Source organism: Carassius gibelio, chromosome A24 (genome assembly GCF_023724105.1).
Source record: "Carassius gibelio isolate Cgi1373 ecotype wild population from Czech Republic chromosome A24, carGib1.2-hapl.c, whole genome shotgun sequence".
In the NCBI taxonomy this organism is placed as follows: domain Eukaryota; kingdom Metazoa; phylum Chordata; class Actinopteri; order Cypriniformes; family Cyprinidae; genus Carassius; species Carassius gibelio.
In genome coordinates, this window is record NC_068394.1 from 6,057,332 (window position 1) to 6,079,214 (window position 21,883).

The following is a 21,883-nucleotide window of genomic DNA, read 5'->3' on the forward strand; positions in this document are numbered from 1 at the left end:
CACTAAGCAAGAGGGACAGCTGTATGGAAACCTGCATGCAGTACTTTCAATGACCTGTAGAGCGCACTGTTTCACTGCTGCACTGTATCTCAGGAAACAATCCAACGCTGAGGTTGGTTGACGACTGCTGTGGTGAACTGAAAGCAAGAGGACAAGCAATCTTGTGTGTGAATCTAGACAAATCTCAAATAGATTCACACACTTGCTCTGCTGAATAATTCTAGCACCTGATTTCCCCCCAAATGTGTGATCTCAGCGAAGCGCCTGTACGTGTGTGAAATGAATTCCCCACTGTTGGTGGGAGTTTGTGTATATGCGTTTCTGTGTGTAGCTTGTCCTTTCCTGAAGTGCTGCTGGCAGTGCAGTGGTCATGTCAGCACCCATTAAAACATCCATTTATCTCTATCAGCTCTCACCTACTCTGCTTTGCCTGCCACTTTGGCGACTCGTGTTTGATTGTGTGGAACTAAACAGAATTAAGCTGGATATTTAATTTAAAGGAATGTCCCAGGTTCGGAGGTTAAACTCAGTCAACAGTGTTTGTTGCATAATGTCAGTTTTCACAGAAGAAAATGTTAATTTGGTCCATAAAAAAATAAAATAAAATATTTATAAATACATACCGGTGTATATACATTTTGTTAAATATTATTATTATTCTGTTTTATCTATTAATTATCTTTTCAGTTCAGTCAGGAAATTCCTCAACTCATGATGAGTCGATTTTCTCATTTTTTTTTTTTACAAAATGACATTAAATACATTGTACAGTAAACGAAAAGGTACCGTTTTAATAGGCTATTGCTGCACATTTCTTAGTGGATTTGAAATCTAACAAAACTAAATTGAAATTTTACACAAATAAAAACAAATCTCTTAAAATGAACAAACTAAGGCTTTGTCTGTTCTCTTTCCATTATAAAATTAAACAAAGATGCAGAATACATGCATGGGTATTTTAACCTAAATTAGACCATTTGAAATTTGAAGCCATAACAGAATGGTCTGACTTTATTTTTGAGAAACTATACTAATTAAAACATATCTGAACGAAACAGCATATGAGCAGAATGAGACACAGATTCACTGCCTGACAGCAGGTGGCGCTTATGAACAGCAGTGATAGTGTTTCCTTGGTTACCGCTGTAAACAAAGCAGAGCTGTGCTTATGAACACTAATATCCATTGTTCAGATGCAAGATTAAAAGAAAATACCACGTAAACATAATTTTTTCGTCACATATTTGAATCGATTTTCGACCAGCATGTTACATTGCTACATTTTAAGCAATTAGGTTTTTTAGCGATTCAATTTGAGGCATCCCAAAAATAATGACACTAACCGTTTAGAGAATGAGCCATGTTGATTCATAAACTGTCACTATCTGACTGATAGTGAGTTAATTCAGTGAACGATTCAGCAGACTGATTCAAATCGGTAGTTTTTGAAATGTTTTAAGGTTTTTAAAAAGGTTTTTTTCTACCCACATTAGTGCAAAGCATTGCCTGTCCTGTCATTCACTGAGTCAGCAGTTTGTTGCTAATATTGCCTAAAAATGCTGAATCTTTCTACATGAATGTTGAATTTTATTTAGGATTATATCTTTATGCTTAAGAATAATTGTCCCCTTGCCAGGCTCTCCAAATGCAGATCAATGCGGATGCTTCTGTCTGACAAGCTGTCTGTGAAAATCTGTGTCTACCCGTTTAGGAAGCCGTTCTGTCACTCAAACTCAGGTTTGTGTGTAATCTGAGGTGTCCCACAAATAACAAACATGACATCCAAAGCTGATATGTTGCAAAGAATGCAGAGAGCTGTTTTTAATAAATTGCACGTACAAGTATCTTCTCCAGGACGTTTGTCCCAGAGGAGACCTTTCACTGTCAAAATGCTTCCACTATGATGCATCTGACTCGCATACACACTCTTTCTGTCTGCTTTTTTCTCTCAAACTCACAAGGAATGTACAGTATTGTTTCTCCACAGATGGATGACGTCATTTGAAATTGTGTAATTTTTATTTACCATGAACGAGTGATGCCCCATCTCTTTTTGGGGGCTCCTGCACCAGCCAAGCAAGTCCCATTGGGAATGGGAATGCAAACATAGCTTTCACCAGGTATTATAGACATCCGTTGCTAAATCTTCTACACTTATTAGCGTTTTAAGGCAGGGCAATGAAGTATTAGTCCTAAAGACGGAAGGAGAGCTGAGACAAATTAAAATCATCTGCTGATTAGAGAAATACGGCACCCACTTCCTCTTCGACAATTGGAAATCAAAGCGCTTATTACTCACACGCTATTAGGCTCCATTTTAAAAAGCTCATTTTTAAAAAGAGGACAGTAATTTCAGGAAATTGTCTCATGCTTTGTGATGCCTCAGCAGTTTTTTTTTCTTACTGGAAATTCAGCTTCTTCTGAAAGCAAGCAGATATTAGGATGGCTGATAAAACCTGTAGATTTTCACTCTTCTATGCTATTGATTTCTGAATAATGAGCTGCCTAAAACTGTCCAGATGCTTCGAGCTCAGCATTTAGAGGATCCATTAAAGCTCCGCTGCACAAATCTGCTCCAAGGGAGGAGGGGTTTATATCTTGAAAGCAATCTCTGCGGGTTTGACCCGCTCTTTGCCTTCCTCTCCAATTATTTTTTTTTTAATATGTATTGTTAAAATCAAAACTTTAAGTTAGATTTAAAATACATGGCCATATACATGTATAAGGTGGTGCTTCATGGTTCTTCTAAACTATAAGGTCCATTGAGACCTGATCTGCAGGTTATCAGTTTCCCATTTCACACTGAAGGAGAGGACTGCAGCAGGAGATAAAACCACAATCAGAGACACAGCTAATTCCCTGACCAGTGTTTGAGGGGTTTGGGTGGGGGGCAAAATCCCCTAATTCAAGTCATAACCCCACCCCCATACCAGTTACTCCATAATCAGGCCTAAATGGCATGGGCATTGTAATTACATCTCAGAGTGCCATTTAAATGTATCAGAAGGTCGACACCATGATGTTGGGCTGATGTAAAAAAAAATATATCAGTAATAACGTCCATTTAGTTACTCCTCATAGTAGTCAGCAATGGCTCATTTTCTTAAGGACACAGAAAATACCGTAGGAACAAAGCTGTCACTGAGCTATCTTTGTACCTTTTTTATCCCTAATTTGTACAAATTAGTACCTTGATGGCGATATATATTAGTACCTAAAGTGTACATTTTAATAGGGTACACCCAGTGACAGTTTTTCTCTAATTTCCCAATTTTAATGGAAAACAATGAAGAAAAATGTTGCTAAAGTTAATGCATATATAGTAGCTTTAGCACTATAAGCACTAAATCCAGAACTTTATTCAATTAAAAAAAAATATCAGTGATAAGATTAGAGTCGACACTAGTAATTCAGTAACAAACGGAATAAATTGAAGTCTAATCCAATTCAGCACATAGTTATAACTCGTACAGTATTGTTATCCCAGCAGAAGAACATTAGATAAAATAGTTAAATTAGGTGTCACTGTGAATAATCTTTGTTTTACCATTTGTAACATTACTGGGAGTTATGTGGGTGTGTTGATTTGTGTGCGGTTATGGGTTTGGGTTTGTCTGTGGGTTATCTAGGATTTCTTCAGTGCCCTGCAGTGTATTTGAGATTTACACTCTTAATTAGATCATGTGAAAAGGCAGATTAGGACCCTCTGGTTTGAACACATCCAGAGTTAATGAACCATAAAAGCCCCCGAGTTTATTTAATGTTTTTTTAATTTAATGTTGGATTTTAGTATGGTGGAACCTAACAAACTCTGTGAAGATAGTGTCTTGACTCTTGACCATACTGTATTTACTCACAAAAATCGTTTTAATCATATAAACACATTTAATATATTTTTAATAAATAATTATATAAAAAATGCAATGTTATATTTATTATGTACATTTATTTTAAGAAATGTTCGCAAATGAAGCATTTGCCTTTTTTTTTTATCCCCAGCCTTAGTCTGAGCTGGTTAATTAGAATTAAAGGAGATAATGTGCTTCAAATTTCCTCATTTCTTTTTACGTGCACCTGTTTGAATTCTTCTGCCTCATAACAGAGGAAGATAATCTGTGATACCTTTGTGATGCTACGCATAGTATTAGATGTCTCACACCATATTGCACATACAAATAACAAGAAAACATCAAGTTGATTGGCATAATTTGAAAACACGTTATTCTGGTCCTCCATTGCAGTGTACATTGTGCAACAGCTGCTGAGTTTCAACATGAAAAAGTGATTATGGAAGGAGAAATGATAGTTATGGTTCCTTATTATGTTGCCTGACAATTACTTCGATAGTTTTCCAGTTTAGAACAGTGTGTGTTTGTGTTGGTGTGGCATCAGACAGGTGTCATCTTCTTCATCAGGGAGATGCCTCAGAGCTGAGCAACAGAGATGTCTGCTTATGTGCTGCCGATAAGAAAAGCACAGGATAACAAGGTCCCTGAAGCCCTATTATTTGGGCTGAAATTAGAAGCATTTGTGTACATGTCTGGAGTCTGTGTTCTCTTGTGTGTGTGTGTGTGTGTGTGTGTGTGTGTTGTGTGTGTGTGTGTGTGTGTGTGTGTGTGTGTGTGTGTGTGTGTGTGTGTGAGTGTATGCGTGCGTGCCTTTGGGGATTTCTTAAAACTCAATGGGCTCAGGGGAGGCGAGAGAGACGCGGACTCCCATTGTAACTTTACCTGCTGGTGTCACTGTTGGACAGTGTTTCTTTAGAAAAACAAGCAATTTATCAATTTTTTGAATGTTTTATTTCATAATATTGGCATTGTTTTATTTTTGTACTTTAATTTTTTTTTTTACTCATCCAAAATTTTGAGGAGACAATGCCTAATTTGCCTCCTCAGAGGAAACACCCCTAAACACCCCCTAAATGTAGCCTTGGTGAGCATCAAAGACTTTAGCGACCTCATATTTTGTGGTGATGTAATACTATGCTTAACTGTATTGTGGCTACAGACAAGATCAGTTTTAATTGGCCGTCATGCTTCTGAACACACTAGAATGTCCATCGCCCTGCAGGTACAGTACATCATACCCTCCATGAAATGAATATCTCCGTATCCCCCAAAAAGCTGTTCTGTAAGGATTTGACCTTTTGCTGAGTTCTTTTGTTCTGATTTGATCGTTTAGTTTTTAGCCACTGGAGGACTGTCTGTTCTTTCAAAATGCAGCTTTTTAATGTTCATAAGAGTAATTTAATGTGACCCATCTTGGTTTTGAATCTCTCACTTGTTTCCAAGAAAAGGAACCCACCCTTTCTCCTTAGATATAGAAAAATATGATGAAAAAACTCAAACTCAAACACAACAAACCAAGCTGTGCAATGTTGGCTGAACATGTTTAGTAATACAAAACATTTCTTGTTTGAAATCCAGCTGCACTTGAGCTGGCCAGATCCAGTATATCTGAGCGTGATGTCACTGAGGACCTCTGGCTGCCCCTGCAGTGCACCTACATGTCTTTAGACATGTTCTTCCTGTTTGAACACAGGTTTCTGATCCCTAGAGGAAGCAGAGAAAGGTCAACAGCTCATTCGTAACCTGTGTTTCCTTTACTCGGGCGCTGTCTGCACAACTGCACTCAGAAGCTTTTGACCTTTCCATGTGATGGAACAACTTTGATGTAAGACTGAGTTTCCAGAGGACATGTTTTCCACCACATCCTTCTTCTCTCAGCCTTTTTCTCACGCTCTGGATTTTGTTCTTCGTAATTATTTGTCTGTTTTTAATTTAAGAACTGTATTTTTATACAAAAGAGCACGACAAAATACCTCAGTTGAGAGTGTTCATAAATTATGCATACACGCTAACTCCAACCAGGGCTCTGCAGACCATTTAGAAGATGCATAAAACACATTAACATTTTGAAATCATTTTCTAACTTTCTAACCAATCTATTGGTTGGCGGGAAAAAATTACTTATATTTTTCTTATTTATTGACTTCCACGAAGAAATGATGGGCGCTACTTCTAAAAGGAAACAAATTAGAGTTATGTAATGTTAGTTAATGTTAATACAGACAGAGAGTGTGAGTGGAGGGTTCCTGCTCTCTAAAGGTTAAAAAAAGCCTGCTTAAACCACACAAGGCCTGGGTTTTCTTGTATAAGATGGGAGGCCAGTGGGCTGTCTAGCAATCATCAGCTTTGCAAGGCTGGGAGACCTTCGTAAACCTGCTAAGACCATCAATCAGGAAAGGTCTTGATGTTACATTATAGGTCCTTCAGATCCAACGCTATCTCTCGGCCAATTCATACGCATTTTATGAGGTGGCTAATTCGTACGAATTTGTACAACCTCACTCACGATTTTATACGATGTGCCTAAACCCCAGTGATGGTTAGCTTTAGGGGCGGGGTTAGGTGTAGGTCATTCGTACAAATTCATACGAATTGTGCAACTCGTAAAATACGTACGATTTGGCAACAATCGTATTAATTTGTACGAGTGTGGTCGTACGAATTCGTACGAATAAGCCACCTTGTGAAAAATGTACGAATTGCCGCGAGATCGGGTTGTCAGATCAGTATACTGGTTTCTATATTATTTAAATCACCAGATCAGCAAAAACAAATGAACCAGAGAATGTGTTGAATTTTAAAAAGGTTTTTCTCTAGTTAGCAGACGATGACTAATTGTTGACTACTTTATCTATTGATTTGGTCTTCATGCTGGCAAAAGACCTTTAACTGTCTTAAAGCACACTTTCTGACATTATGTAAAGTACTTGTAGCCTAAGGGAACATAACCAGGGCCAGGGTCATTTGGCAACAAAGAGGATTAGACGGTGAAGAAAAATGGATTAGGATTAGGAATATTTCTTGTCGTATTTTGTTTTGAAGGGAAGAAATTACAGTGATTATAACAGTGCTCATTGAAATCCTTCCTAAAACAAGAATCAAGAGTTGACCTTTAGATGAAGTTACTTTGCAGAAACCTGCACACACGTATCGTTTCGACGTTTCATTAACTGTAATGCTTTCTGACGAAGGTGGAAGGCACTTTGAGATAAAAGTAAATGTGATAAAAGCATGATGTCAGCGAAGGGAATGTTTATCACTGAAAACAAGTACTCCAGTAGGTCTATTAATACCTTTTTATCTGTATTTGTTTTCTTTTCATCACTTTCGCAGAGTCACCTTTCTAAGGTTCAGTCAGGCTTTCACTAAATTTTAATACAGAAAAGGAAACTTTGACATTTGCCAAAAGGCCTTTCATGAGATTTCAAACAGATGACCTCCGTGATCATTGTAACATGTCTTAAAGTCAGCTTAAATCTTTAAAGAGTTTGGTATCTGCTTCGCTGCTAATCATAGAGACTTGTGTTAAAGTCTCCTTTTTTTTTTCTTCCAGTTTCCACTCCTTTACTCAAAGATTTACTCCACCTGTAGTGTTATAGCAAAATCTTTAATGATCTTCTGCTTTTGTTGCAGTTATTGATGTAAGAGTGACACTGCTGTATTTGTAGTCAACTTGAGGACAAAAAAATCTCCTGAAGTAATTCAAGACAGCTGCTCCTCACATGTTTCAAGATTTTGGATGGGTTGACTGAAGGGTATATGTGACTGATATCTTGTTACACTGGCCTTTGTCTTAAACACAGCAAACTATGATTTAGTGCAGACTTAATTTCAGGTATTAATTTGGACAGTTAAAATGGTCATTACTGTAATATATTACATTACTGTAATATGTAATATTTACACGCTTATTCAAGTGTTTGGGGTCATAAAATGTTTAGTGTTTTTAATGTGTTCTCTAAGGCTGCATTATTTGAATAAAATAAAAAGTTGTTGAAAAAAACATTGAAAAATTGTCCAATTTTTTTACATTTTAAAAGTATTGTTTTCTATTTTAATTTACTTTAAAATCTAAATTATTTCTTTGGAAACTGCGCCACATTTTTTTCAGGATTCATTGATGAATATTACGGTAAGTTCAAAAGTATGGCATTTATTAAAATATTATTTTTTTTATTTTTTTTACATTTCTGACAGTATTGATCAATTTAATGCATCTCTGCTGAATAAAAGTATTCCTCAAAGTAAAATGACTGAATGGCAGTGCGATTATTATTTTTATCTGTATTTTTAAATCATTTAGAAGGTTAATTGGATGGTATGATTCTAAAATTATTATGATGCTTTTTATTAATGGCACGAAAAGTACGTTTCAATTTCTATATGTAAGCTGATATACATTACTGAGGGTCGGTGTCTGAGTATTTTTATTTTTTCGTGAAATATGACCAAGATTCACCTGTAACCTGCTGGGAACACAGAAGGCCCTTGGTTAGAGTAGTTTCACCAACAATGTTATGTTTTATTTGTGACATTGTTTGGCAGTTCTATTAAAACTTCATGAGTTTTCTGTGTGATCTATTGTCAACATGCTATCCGTATAGGTTCCATTCTTGCATTGGACTGAGGCTTGATTTAACACTCCATAACCGTCGACACGGCCCAGTAACAACCAGGAGATACCAGAGCCAGTAAAAATGACTGCTCTAAGTAGAACTATAGAAATCAATAGCACATAGAGAGCTGTGGCTCCTGAGACTTCTCTGATCTTCCCCAAGTGAATCAGTGGGCTTGCAGCCTACAGTGGCGTGTTCTTAAAATTATGTTCGAAATGTATTTTTCTACAGATGAGTCATTAGCTTTGCATAATCGACTCTGTAATGCACTGGACAGCAGGTTTACAGTAAGGACAGACCAAAACTACAAGTATCTATCACTGCACGTAAACTAAAGGTGACCTGAAGGTACCGTTCTTAACGCTGGAGCAATATCAGTGATCAAAATTAGAACAGGAGTGACCTTGAATGGAGCTCATGGTAAAGAGTGGACAAGCACATGCTCTCTTTTTGCCTCCCCAGGGGAACGCCTCAGGGTGAATGTGCTCTTCCTCATTAACTTTAGTGTGTGCCGATCATGCATTTAATGTTTCTGTTATTTAATGTTTCAGCCCATTGCACTCTGTGGTTTAATAAAAATAAAAACGAAAGCCAGAGAGGAAGTATTTCTTTAGATTCCTGATAAAAAAAAAATGCTTAAATGTTCTTTCCTTTGTACAGACATTAGGATAGAGGAAGATTCTGTTCATGTTGTCTAGGAAACCACCATGTCTGGATTTGTGTGGAGGGAATTTTGGCTTAAGACCCAACATTACAGTTCCAGTCTTAGAGAATGTGAGCGTGTGAAAGCCAGAAACATTATCACTTTTTTTTTTCAGGACCATTTTGAAGAACCAAGGGTAATAAAAACATAATGCACATTTTTATTTAGTTTAATTACAGACAAAAATGCTCACTGATGCATTTTTTTATTTATTATTGCAATGTTGCATCTTTTTTTGTCACGCTTTCATTATCATAAGCAAATTAAATCATTCTTGACGAAAAATGACTAGGAAAAAAGGACAAATAATAAAAAAAATCTAACAAATAAAAATTAACTGGAAATATATTAATTCTCAGACCATCCAAGATGTAGAGCAGTGTAGCATTACTTGTTCACCGCTGAATCCTCTGCAGTGAATGGATGCCGTCAGAATGAGAGTCCAAACAGCTGATGAAAACATCACAATAATCCATAAATAATCCATGTTAGGTTGGTAAAAAATCAAGACATTTTTAAAGTCAAATTGTTGTTTCCTGCTAAAATAGATCTTTATCCTTAATATTGCTTTCTTCAGTCGTCTTATCTGTATCAGGAGAGAAATATGTACAGATCAAGCACTGTTTACAAACATTTCAAAACAGTTCTAAACTAATATATCAGTGGATTTTGATGTGAGAAGACAGCAAGTCTTTCTGGAGGAAGCGTTATTATGGATTAAGGACTCATAATTTTTTCAGAAGTGATGGTTTAAAGATGGTTTAATGTCTTAAAAATGGATTTGTTTATTACAAACACACAGCTTTGTTAATTGATGGACTGGATTACTGGTGTTTTATTAACTAAACTTACATTATATTCCATTTCGGTCAGAATACATTAAATTACTAAAATTAGTTATTTAAAGGGGTCTTATTAGATTTTTTTTTTTTTTTTTACTTTTTGAATTTTAGTCTGTGTGTAGTGTGTAGTGTTTGTGCATAAAAATGATCTGCAAAGTTACACATCTCAAAGTCCACTCCAAAAGGATTTTTTTTTAAACATTTTTTATCCCTTTCCAAGAACTAATGAATGGCACATTTTGACTACAGCATTGTTTTCCATGCTTTTGTGATGTCACAAAGGGGCCAATTAGAATATCATTCAAATAATTCCCATTTACAGAAATTCAAATCATTGTGGGGTAGAGAGGGTTTCATCAGACAAGAGACGACAAAGAAGCGCTGCTGTAGAGTCAAGTTTTCACAAGTTACATGTACCTGAATAATTATGTATTTAAATGAGTTTGCATAAGGATGCCGCCACAAATAGAGTCTATGTCTGTGGAAAACACTGGATTATGGTATAAATAAAATCAACTGTATAACAGTTTTACTGCAACTCATGTTACAATGTTAGAATTAAAGAATAATAAACATAATCCTTATGTATTTATCTTTACATAGTAAATGCTGTTATTTTTAAACGGTTGTTGATCTAAAATGTGATTTAGCCAAAATAAATTCTGCGCAATCATCCTACTCAATATTCTCAGGGACTGAATCCGGCTCAAACTGATATGGTAATATTGACGCCATCCTTAACTATACCAGAGCAGATGGAACTACAGAGTCAGCACTGAAACACCGTCCAAGTTGTTCGCCAATCCCACAACGCACTGGGACAGTCCAATGACATCACATTTCTTTCTTCAGAAGACAGGCCTTCATCAAACCCGGAACTAATCTAGCCATTTGTGCCAGGATGGAGACAAAGGTATTGTAATAATGCAAATTATGTGAAAAATAATGATTTAGAACCACCAAGCATGGAAGCATGTTCTAGTACACCCCTAAAACAAAATCAAGACATTGTAAAAGAGCATAATAGGACCCCTTTAAAGCATGCAAATCAGTTTTAGCATTTTTAAACTATTCCAGAAGCAACAGCCACAGCTGCTTTTATACAGTGCAACAGTTTCTCAGGCTTCCTATGGACAGCCTCATTTTTCCTTTTGCTTATCTCAGCAATATGGAACATCCCGAGTTCCTTGTCAGGTGAGAAAATCTATGTTCAGCCTAAACCAGGCCAAATCGCCCCTCAGGACGTCTTCACTCTGGCGGACTATATTAATGCTGAAATTACCCTTGAAGATTAAAGCACTTCTCTGTATCTCTTTGCCTGGCTATCGCAGGTCTATAGCAAAAACTAATTTACTAACATCTTCCTACATATTTCTCTGCATTTCTACCAAGTATCAGAGAACAAAAACATCTGGGCTGCATGTCAAGCGTGCAATTAAGCAATTACATTTCCAAATCGAATTACACAGGGGAATGATTCATAAAATGACCAATTGCCCATGTACAATCACATTAATGCGATAACACTTTTTACTGCTGCAATTAAATTCAGTCATGGAGGCCGCTTTCAAAACGGCCCTTGGAGCATATCAGAGCTAAATTTGAACCGCTTTTGGCTGAATCGGCTTCGTTAGAGCAAGAACCTTGTTAAAAAGATCTATGATCCCCTCATGGGAAGACCTTTTTTTCTTTGACGTACCACCTAGTAAACTGAAAACTGTTTAACTGAAAACTTGAAAAGTGCCTTTGATTTACATTTTTGCATGAAGGTGAGTTGGCAGCAGATGATTCAGTGAGATGAGGGATGCATGCATATAGCCTAAAGATGAGAATAAGTTTGAGGCTTTTACTTCTATGAAAAAATAGGGTAATCTGAGCTCTGTCTCTTTGCCATACATTCCTTTCTGTATTTATTTGTGCTCAGAAGTTAAAAGACGACATCATGGTGTGGCCATCACAGCAGACACCCTACAAGGTCAATGTGACAAAATAGCTCACTATGGCCTCAACGAAAAATAAAACTTAAGTGAACCAACTCACCAAGAAGTGCATCTTTTGATGCTGGTGAAAGTTTGACTTTCTTCTTTAGAGTCTGATGGTCAGAAAATCTCTTGTCATGTCTGAGGGTCACTGTGGTTCAGAAGAGATCTTGGTCATGGTGGTTAAAAAACTGAAAACACATCTCTGATCTGTCGCTTTCAGCCCACTTGTGGCTTCAAGTGACCTTCAAGAGCATTTGATGTATGCTGATCTCCATGGTGACAGACAGGAAGTTTGAACTAGAGTCAAAACCTATGGCTCCTTATGTTGAGTGTGATGCAAAATCAGCAGAGTAACAGCTTTTCCACCAAGCCTTAATAGTATTTATTCATTTATTTCAGGATAATTCTATCTATCTATCTGTCCGTCCGTCCGTCCGTCCATCCATCTATCTATCTGTTTCTAATTTGCATATTTAGTTTGCAGAATATATATTAATATATTTTATTTTAATAGAATTAACATAAAAAAGTATATTTGTGTTTGTAAATTTAATTATTAACTTTTATTTTAATCATTTTGAATGCACTACTTGGCAGAGTATCTCAAAATAGTTAGTATGTATTTTTTGTTTAAAAATTGCATTTGTAGCTGTATGGAATATATATATATATATATATATTTGAAATTATGCACTGTCAACTTAACATTTGAGGAATAAAGTGCAACGGCTATGAATATGCATTTCAATAGTTTTTAACTATATGTCTGACAGTAGACTGACAGATAATCTGAAAAACAGGTGTTATTTCCATGTTAGCAATGCAGTCATTGCACCTTGAGTGGGTTTTGACTGGTGATCGAAACTGGATGGTGCATTTAATGATTGACGGTTATCACATCAAGGGTGCTTTGAAATAATGCCATATAACTTGCTTATTCCTCTAATGCACCTTTCAGCTCAGTGCGTGTCCTGCTGCTTGCTGGGAAAATCCCACTGGCCGATAATCCATCGAGATGGAGTGCTCAGATACAACTAGAAGCATTGAGTTTTGTTGGGAAAATTACAGTGGAAGATTTTTAATTATATGTTTTTAGAGATTTTAGAGAAAGACCACTAATGTGTCAAAGAAAACTGGCAGCAGCAGATAATGTAATACAAAATAACTTTCATTGGACGTGACATTTTTCATATCCACTTGGGTTGTTTATCAATATCTCATGAATGTTAAAATGAAGCACTCTGCAGCCTGCAATCTATGACTCCCTGACTGCCTGTGTTTACATGCTTGCATTCGGTTCTTGCAGATTTCCAAAGCATAAATGTTCTCCACCGGAGCACTGGAGAAAAGCATGTGCTAATAATTCAAATCATATAGTATGCTCACTTCGGCTTTATTTATTTTGAGCGAGATGGCTGGTGATCGTGGCATGCTGTCCGTTTATAAAGGCTCCTGTTATTCCTGTTGAATAAATTCTCAGAGCTCTGAAGGCTGATCAATATCTCCTGAATAACTGCAGATCTCACCCTGACTGTGGCATTTAAAGGCAATCACCACGTCCTGGCTGGACCCAAATGGAAGAGGGCGATTCTGCACCTCTTTTTATGCCTTTTTCTTTGTCTCTTTATCAGAATGCACCTGTATCGATTCTGCAATTATGCAGGAAAATGTGAAAAGATTAATAATGAACATGGTGACAGCTTGAACTCAAATGCTCCAAACCACAGTTTACTACTGATAGAAGCCTGAAATTATCATACATATTATGACGTTAATGTTGAAAGCTTATTATTGCAAATAACACTAATTTATAAAAAAAAAAAAAACTTTTTAACTTTCGAACAGATATATAGATATAGACAGACAGACATGTGACAGCAGAACACATATAATGAGATATTCAGTTCTCTCATATAGCTTCCCGGGATGGGGACCAATCCACAGCTTTAGATATTGCCAGCCAACTAAAAGAAACTTGGATGCTTTTGAGCTGCCTAAATACCTGCAGGGATCGTGATGTTCAACTTAATGTTCTTTTGGTGTACATCCCTGTGCCTCTTTCCTGCAGTGTGTTATTGTTACTTCAGAGTTTGACGATATGCCTTCGGCAGAGATTTGTCTGTGAGAAGCGCTCAGAGGATCTTACTTATCTCCAAAACAGCAACGATAAAAGAGAGGACAATATTACAGTCGTCCATCACAGCAATCATGTGCTGTTTACTGTCCAATTTGTCCGGGAACAGCACAGAAAATCCCTGAGAGTGCTCTATTGAGCTGATCAAATGGACAGGAAGTGGGTCACGAATCAGGGGACTTTTCTAAAGCCCATTTATCTCTTGAAACAAATAGAGAAAGAGACAAACCATTCTCTCAGCTCAGTTTGTCTCAGTTCATCAAAATCATTAGTCCTTAAATACTGTACAGAATAATATAAATAAGGAGAATTATATCTTATATAAAAATATATATTTGTTTTTGTGTATATTCTTTTAAATATAAACATTTTATGTTAGTGGATCAATCAAAAAAAAAAAAAAAAAAAAAAAAAAAAAAACATTGTGGCCCAACAGGACTATTTATGGTAGTTCCTTTTCCACCTTGGAATAAAAAAATTAAAAAGTGACTTTCAGAAATCTGAGAGCAAATCTGAGAATTTATTTATTTACATTTTGGGAAAAAAACTGAATTGCAAGATGCTACTCAGAATTCAGAGAAAACGGCAGATTTGCAATAAAGTTGCAATTGGAGAAAAAAGATTTTTTAAAAAGTCACAATTAAATTTTATATTTTTAATTCAGTGGCAGAAAAAAACAATATTGCAAGATGTGAACTCAGAATTCAGAGAATTAAGTTGCAACAAGAAAGAGTCAGATTTCTTGCTATTCAGTTTTTCTGTTTCTGCCATAGAATAATCTCACAATTTGCACTTTTTAACTGTAATTCACAGTTTCTCAGCATTGTGAGAGAAAAAAAATTACATAATAAAAAGTTGAAATTACCTTATTATGTTTTCATTCCTTGGCAAGAAATGGGCTTTCATAGGTATCAAGAATGGTTATTTGCATTGCTAAATTCTCATAGCAAAAATCTGAATGGGATGATGTTTTTAATGTTTGCATGGATCTGTGATCAGTTTGCTCTTTACATGCTGGTGCATTACTCACTGCTCATTAATTTCACATGCCACGCAGACGCAGTTTACTTCACGGTCCAAATGTTAAAAATAGTGAAGTTGGCCCAGGGTTGTTTAAGTCCAGGGAGCAAATCAATCAGGTTTCTTTTCCAGGGTAAACTCTGCACCTCACAAATGGTAAAAATGTGTCCTTAAAATAAGTATTTCTTTGTTCACTTATTTTGCCTTGCCTCAGCAACTTTGGTGGCTTTTAGATGCGAGCTGATGTGCTTTGTCAGCAGGGCCGAGGCTGTAGAGTCCTGCTAGGGGCAGTAGGTTTAGTCAGAGCCCAGAGGTCATGCATCTGTACCTCTGCACGGCCTGTTCTCCAGTGCCCTTCGGAAAGAATCATTACATTACAGAGTGCAGCACTACTTCTGCTGTCAGGGTTAATCAAGTTTTAAATGTATAGTTCAACACCTTGTGCCAAGGATATTATCGCTCCTGCCACTGAGTCTGAGACAGCGAAGCAGAACAAATACAATTATGGAGTTTTCACCTGTAAATTAAAGATTTGAAATTAAAATAGACTTTGTTTTCGTAATACATTTTTCAGGTGGCGTGGAAACTTTTATTTTATTTTTTTTTAATAGAGTTTGTTCAAAATGCATTTGACTCAGAAAATTTTTAATTTAATCTCTGTTAAAGTAACCAAAATTTTTGCATAGAAAGATAATAGCCAATAATACCATATATTTTTTATAATTCTTTCAAATGTCATGTATAAATTCTTTCATATTTCTGAAATTAAAACCCCCAAGAAATAATTGACCAGGTTATCTGAAATTTCAGCCAGGGTATGTTGAAGAGAAAGACTGAATATAAAGATAAAGATTGAAGTTATTCAGAAATTAACATTCAGCCAGGTTGCATTCAAAATTGAGAGTAAAGATTTTTACATTGTTATAAAAAAAAATCAGTTTCAAATAATGCTGCACTTCTGAGATTTGAAATGAAATAAAATGTAAAAAAAAAAAAATCTCACTGTTTCCAAAAAAATATCAATAATAATAAATAATATATAACTAATAATAAAAGTCTTAAATCATAGTTTTTTTCTGTTAATTAAATGCATAAATTACATTTGAAATATATTAAAGTAGAAAAGTTATTTTAAGTTGCTTTAACATTTCAGAATATTTGTGTTTTACATTGTTTTTTATCATATAACTGCAGCCCTGATAAGCATAAGATACTTTTTTTTTTTATGAAAAAATCTTTATTATTCCAAACTTTTGAGTGGTAGTGCAGATACAATAGTAGCAAATGTTCATTGCACTAAAAATAACAGCTATTTTGCTGTATTTTGTATCAGTCTGCCAAGCCAAGAAGACATTCTTAGTAAAGGGTTTCTTTTGTCTCTTTTTTCAGGCCATGGTCACCATTCAAGAAACTGGTTGCCATAGAAATGATTGGTCCAGTTTAAAATCAGTGGTGGAAGATGATCTCATGCGAGATCTTCTACTCTTTCAATTAGCCCTCCAGCCTTCCTTGTGTCTCAGTCCTGCTCTGATAGGGCTGGACGAAGCCTTTGTTAGAGAGGAAAGCGTGAACACAGGGTATTCAGCCGGTACAGTGTGTGTGCCAGACTCCATCAATGAGAAACACACACAGAGTGACAGCAATTACCTTTCAGTCCAGTTCAACTTCCCATGCTTTCTTCATCTCCTGGTGGATTTTTTTGTTAGGATGCTCAGATACTCTGTTCCAAAACCTATGAGCTGCCTATGCTGGCAGCATTTTAAAGCACCACACTTGATGTAAAACATTTTAAAATGTGGCTCTTTAACTAAAAATGAAAGTCTGTTAAAAGGTTACTCACCCTCAGGCGATCCAAAATTTAGATTCGTTTGTTTCTAAATCAGAACAGTTTTGGAGAAATTTAGCACTAAATCACTTGCTCACCAATGGATCCTCTGCAGTAAATGGGTGCCGTCAGAATCAGAGACTAAACACTAATAAACATATCCATACATTTAAACCATTGCTTCCTCTATCCATAAAAATGCTTTCTCCAGTAAAAAGGGGAAATAATGAATGTGTTGTCAATGATAAATGTGACCATGGGGCTTCACTGTAAATGTTGTACAAAACCGTGGTTTCCAGCAAGGTTCGTGTTTCATTTGTTCGCGTTTTAAACAGTCATAACTGGTAAAACGCTATATACATTTAAACCACAGAATCAGTTTTATATTTTAGAATAAAATCTGGTGCTTTGAATGTGAGACGGTGTTGTGAGACAGTGCTATAAATAACAATGAGATTCATCTCAGTTTTATAACACACCACACGTCGATGATTGCCTGAATGTTCTGATAAAATATATCTGTAGAAACATACAGTGAATGGAATCCATTATATCAGACACAAAGGCACAATCATCATTAGCCTGGACTGGATGATTGACAGACTGGAAGGCTTCATTGTCCATGAGAAGGGAATGTCCAGAGGTGAATTCAGTTTGAATACAGCAGGGGTGAATACAGTTTGATCTAAAGGAACAGAGAGGAAAAGGACATGCGAACAGCTGGGTGTGATTAGACAGAAACAATAAGCCCCCTTTAGCTGACCATTGGCTTATTGCTTTACTCTTTTGAAGCTGACATAAAACATCTCGGGTTATGCATGTAACCATGGTTCCCTGAGAAGGGAGCAAGACATCGCATCCTCTAGCAGTTGCTTTGGGGGACGCCTTCAGTGTGAATGGTGTTTGAAGCAAATGTGTAAACACAACAATGTGGTTGGCTGGCGACAGTCTATAACGTTACTACTGGCACAACCACAGTATAAAAGGGGCACCAATAGAACGTGTCATCAAGTTCTTTGTCTGAAGCTTGTGTCTGAGGTATGACAAGAAAAGAGGATGCAGTGTCTCATTCACTTCTTAAGGAACCATGGAGACATTCATAACCTGAGACGTTCCCTTCAAGGGGAACTTGGACGGCATCCTCTATCAGTTGATATGGGGAATGGAATGCCCATGCTGCCATGCTGAGTGGAGTGCATGCCAAGCACCAAGGAGAGCAATAAGTAACCAAACTACTGAACCATGGGAACCCATCATTCTGAAACCGTTGTTGGTCCTCAGACTGGAGCGGGCCAGAACCCCCTTGTCGTTAGGGCTCAGACCTGGACCTTTGAGGAATAAAGGATTTAAAGGTGGCTGAGTGAGTCTTTGTCTCCTTAAACTTCTTAAAAGAGAGGAGAAAGCCCTTCTCTTTCACCCCAATATCAATCAAGTTCACTCACAAATGCCTCCCTGTTATGACCATGGCAGCCATGGACCTGCCAATGGCAGTGGTGGTCTGTTTTGTGGCACAGAGGCCCTTGTATCTTCAAGGGGTTTGGATGGCAAAGAGGGAGCCTCAAGAGAAGATGTTTCACTCATTGAGAGATAGCAAGCTAGTGTCTCTTCCACAGAGGGCTTCTTCTCATATCCATAGTCACGCATCCTTTCAATATTAGCATAACTAATTTATGGATGTGTGCAAAAAAATATATTTTCAGAGCCTACTTAGTATCCACATGGAGATTGAGAAGGAAAAGAAGGCTCACTTGAGATGGAGGGTTATGGCCAGAGAGGTAATGCTCATTCCGCAAGCAAACGCCGCAAGCAATTTCCTTCTTTACCGCTTAGTCAAGCCTTGCCGTGGCTTGCTATAACCTCAACAGCTCTGTGTACTCAGGACAGGAGAAGAGGATTCAGTCTCAACTCCTTCATCCTCATCAGTCATCTCCTGTTCTTCCTGGGCAGAAGCCAGCAGAGCACCAGCCACTGGATCAGAGGATGTGAGGGAGATCGCATCCACATCAAGCAGCTCACTCTAATTGCTGATGAGCTGATGAGCATGAACGAGAGAGTCTTTTTTATAGATCTTCAGCGAGGTCCACCTGAGATCTCCATGATCTCATTTTCCCCCGTGCCTCATCAGTGTTGGGTCCTGAGCTACTGGGAACCATTGCTGTCAGGGCTTTTCATGAATGCTCACAACGAATGCAGGTTGTTCCTTCGAGGACATTGTGTGCATGAAATTCACCCAAACACAAGACGCAAAGTTTGTGTGTGTCATCAAGTGTCTGAAAACGAGGACACATATCTGCACACTTCTTAAACCTCTTACTAGTGTTCACCAATATGTGAAAGAAAGAACAGCATTCTTATCAGAATGCAGACTTCAAACAAAACAGTCCCTGGAGAGGAAGAAGAGGATGATGAGTTCTATCAGCACCCTTTTATACTGTGGTCACGACGTCATAGGCTTTAGACATTTGCTCCAGCAATAGTGACGCATAGTACAAATATTTTTTTGGAAGGTTATGCTGCGACTGTGTTCTTCCACAACAGTCTTCCACAGTCACTGCAATTTTACAATCTTTAACGGCATGTTTATTGCTTGGTTGCTCAATCCGGTATAGTGCCACTTATGTTATTTTCCTAATATGTCATGCGCGAATCAGGGGACAGTGCTACAGAATTTGGCATTAGGTCATTAGGTTTATGTATCGGGTAGGATTAGGGATGTAGAATAAGGTAATTTAGTATAAGGCATTAATATGTGCTTAAAGGGTTACTCCACCTAAAAATTAAAATTTTGTCACTTACCCCCATGTTGTTTCAAACCCGTAAAAGCTTTGTTTCTCTTCGAATCACAGTTTTGGTCGAAAACCGGTAGGCTTGAGAATGTCCCATAGCGTATGCCATCTGCGTGATTTATGCATCATTCTCCCACAAGTCTATGTGTTGGAAAGTAAGAGTTTATCTATCTAACTTTGGAAGACAGACACCAAAGTAAGGGTAGAATAATTGGAGTAGCCTAATGACTGCTAAAGATTCAGCTTTTCATCACAGGAATAAATTACATTTTTAAATATATCACCATTGAAAACATTTATTTAAATGGTTTTATTAATTGACAGTATTACTACTTAGTATTAGTATGTTTTTTTTTGTTTTTTTTTAAAGTGCGGTTTTACCTTTCCTTGCGTTTGAATGACACTGAAACATACAACTTTGATGTATTGACAGCTGCTCAAATGAAATTGCAGCATTAACATTTTTATTATAGGCCAATTATAATAAGTAGTCAAATCAACTGTATGTTTTATGCAGGTCCTTAAAATGTCTTAAATTATGTTGTAGTCTATCAAATTTAAGGCCATAAAAAGTCTTAAATGGTACACGAAAGTCAAATTTGGGGACAGAAAGTCAAGAATTGTGATATGGCTTAAGTGACCATTAAACTTCAAAAGGCTGTTCAGTCGTTGCCGGGTAAACAGTAAAATATATTTATTAATTAAACTATTTTTTAATCTTAATTGATTGATAATTATTGTTTAAATTAATACAAATGACACATTTGACTCATCCATTTTCTAAAACATTATTTAAAGGCTGAAATGTGAAGTTTTTGTTAAAACCTGCATCTGAACAGTAATCATTTTTTTTTCAGTTATTTTACAGATTAATATGTTATTATCTGTGCAGGTATTAAAAAAAGTATCTAAATCTGATCTTAAATATGTAGCACTTCACAGAAACTGCTCTCCATCCACTTTCATTGTATGATCAAGATAAAGTTTTCAGATTGCGTCAGTTATACAGACTTTGCATTGACAAAATGTGTTTTTATTTTTTTATTTTTTTTTATCAACTTTTACTTTAACTGTGCATAAATGCACTGTAGTCTTCCAGACCATGTGGGAAACTTCTTTTATTATTTCACTCTCATTTTAGGCTTAATTTCCTTAGTCCTGTTGTCGGCCATTACTTCCTTTCTCTCTTTCACCCTGCAGATTCACAGCTTTTCACTCTGTCAAAAGTATGCTGAAGACAGGTCACCCAGAAGATCTTTCCTCACTTTAGTCTCCCACTCCAGAACTCTCAGACTGGAGGTGACACATGAGCTGCGTTTGGTCTGAGAGGAGGAAGCTGTGTTGTTCTACCCCTCTGTCACTCCGTCCCCTTTGCTGTCTGCCTCTTTGCCCCGGGCTGTCATGTCAGATGCCAGAGTCATGAAGGGAGCAGTGGAGAGATGGACGGCTGAGACAATGAGGGTGGCACCTGTGGGCACCTACCTGCTTCAGATGCCTCAGCCTTCCTGCGTCACTTTCACACGACAGGGCCAGATGGGGCATCCTGTCAGACTGAGGCTCTGTGTGCAGTCCAACTACTCTACAGAGGATGACGTTAGCTGGTTGGATAGCAGTTATAACACCAAGGGCAATCATAGCAATGTCAAATGAGTTACTGAACTATCAAACAGCAATTTATGGACTTTTTGCATGTAATACATAGACTTTTTTTTCAGTCCACATGATATTTTAAATGCACTTCTTTCAGATCAATATTTAAATGTACAATATACTCAAAAAGAAAAAAAATTACAGTGTGCATTTTAATAATTGGGGTCATTGAGATTTTTTTTTAACAAAGATACATTAAACTGATCGAAAGAAAGAGTAAATAATTTATATTTATATATAAAAAATTAGTATATCCCTTGCATACATCTGAGGCAAAATAGATGCTTCTTTTAAAACATTATCCATTTGTTTCATTACTGAACAGTAATGCTTTAGAAGATTTTTAAATGCTGTTTGATCTCATATGTTTTATTTCTGTTTATTTTGGACCTCTTGCCTCATCAGACAAAACGGCCCGATCACATTTTTCTTTGCAGTGTCTGTTCCTCTGTTGACTTTAGGAGAGTGATTCAAAAT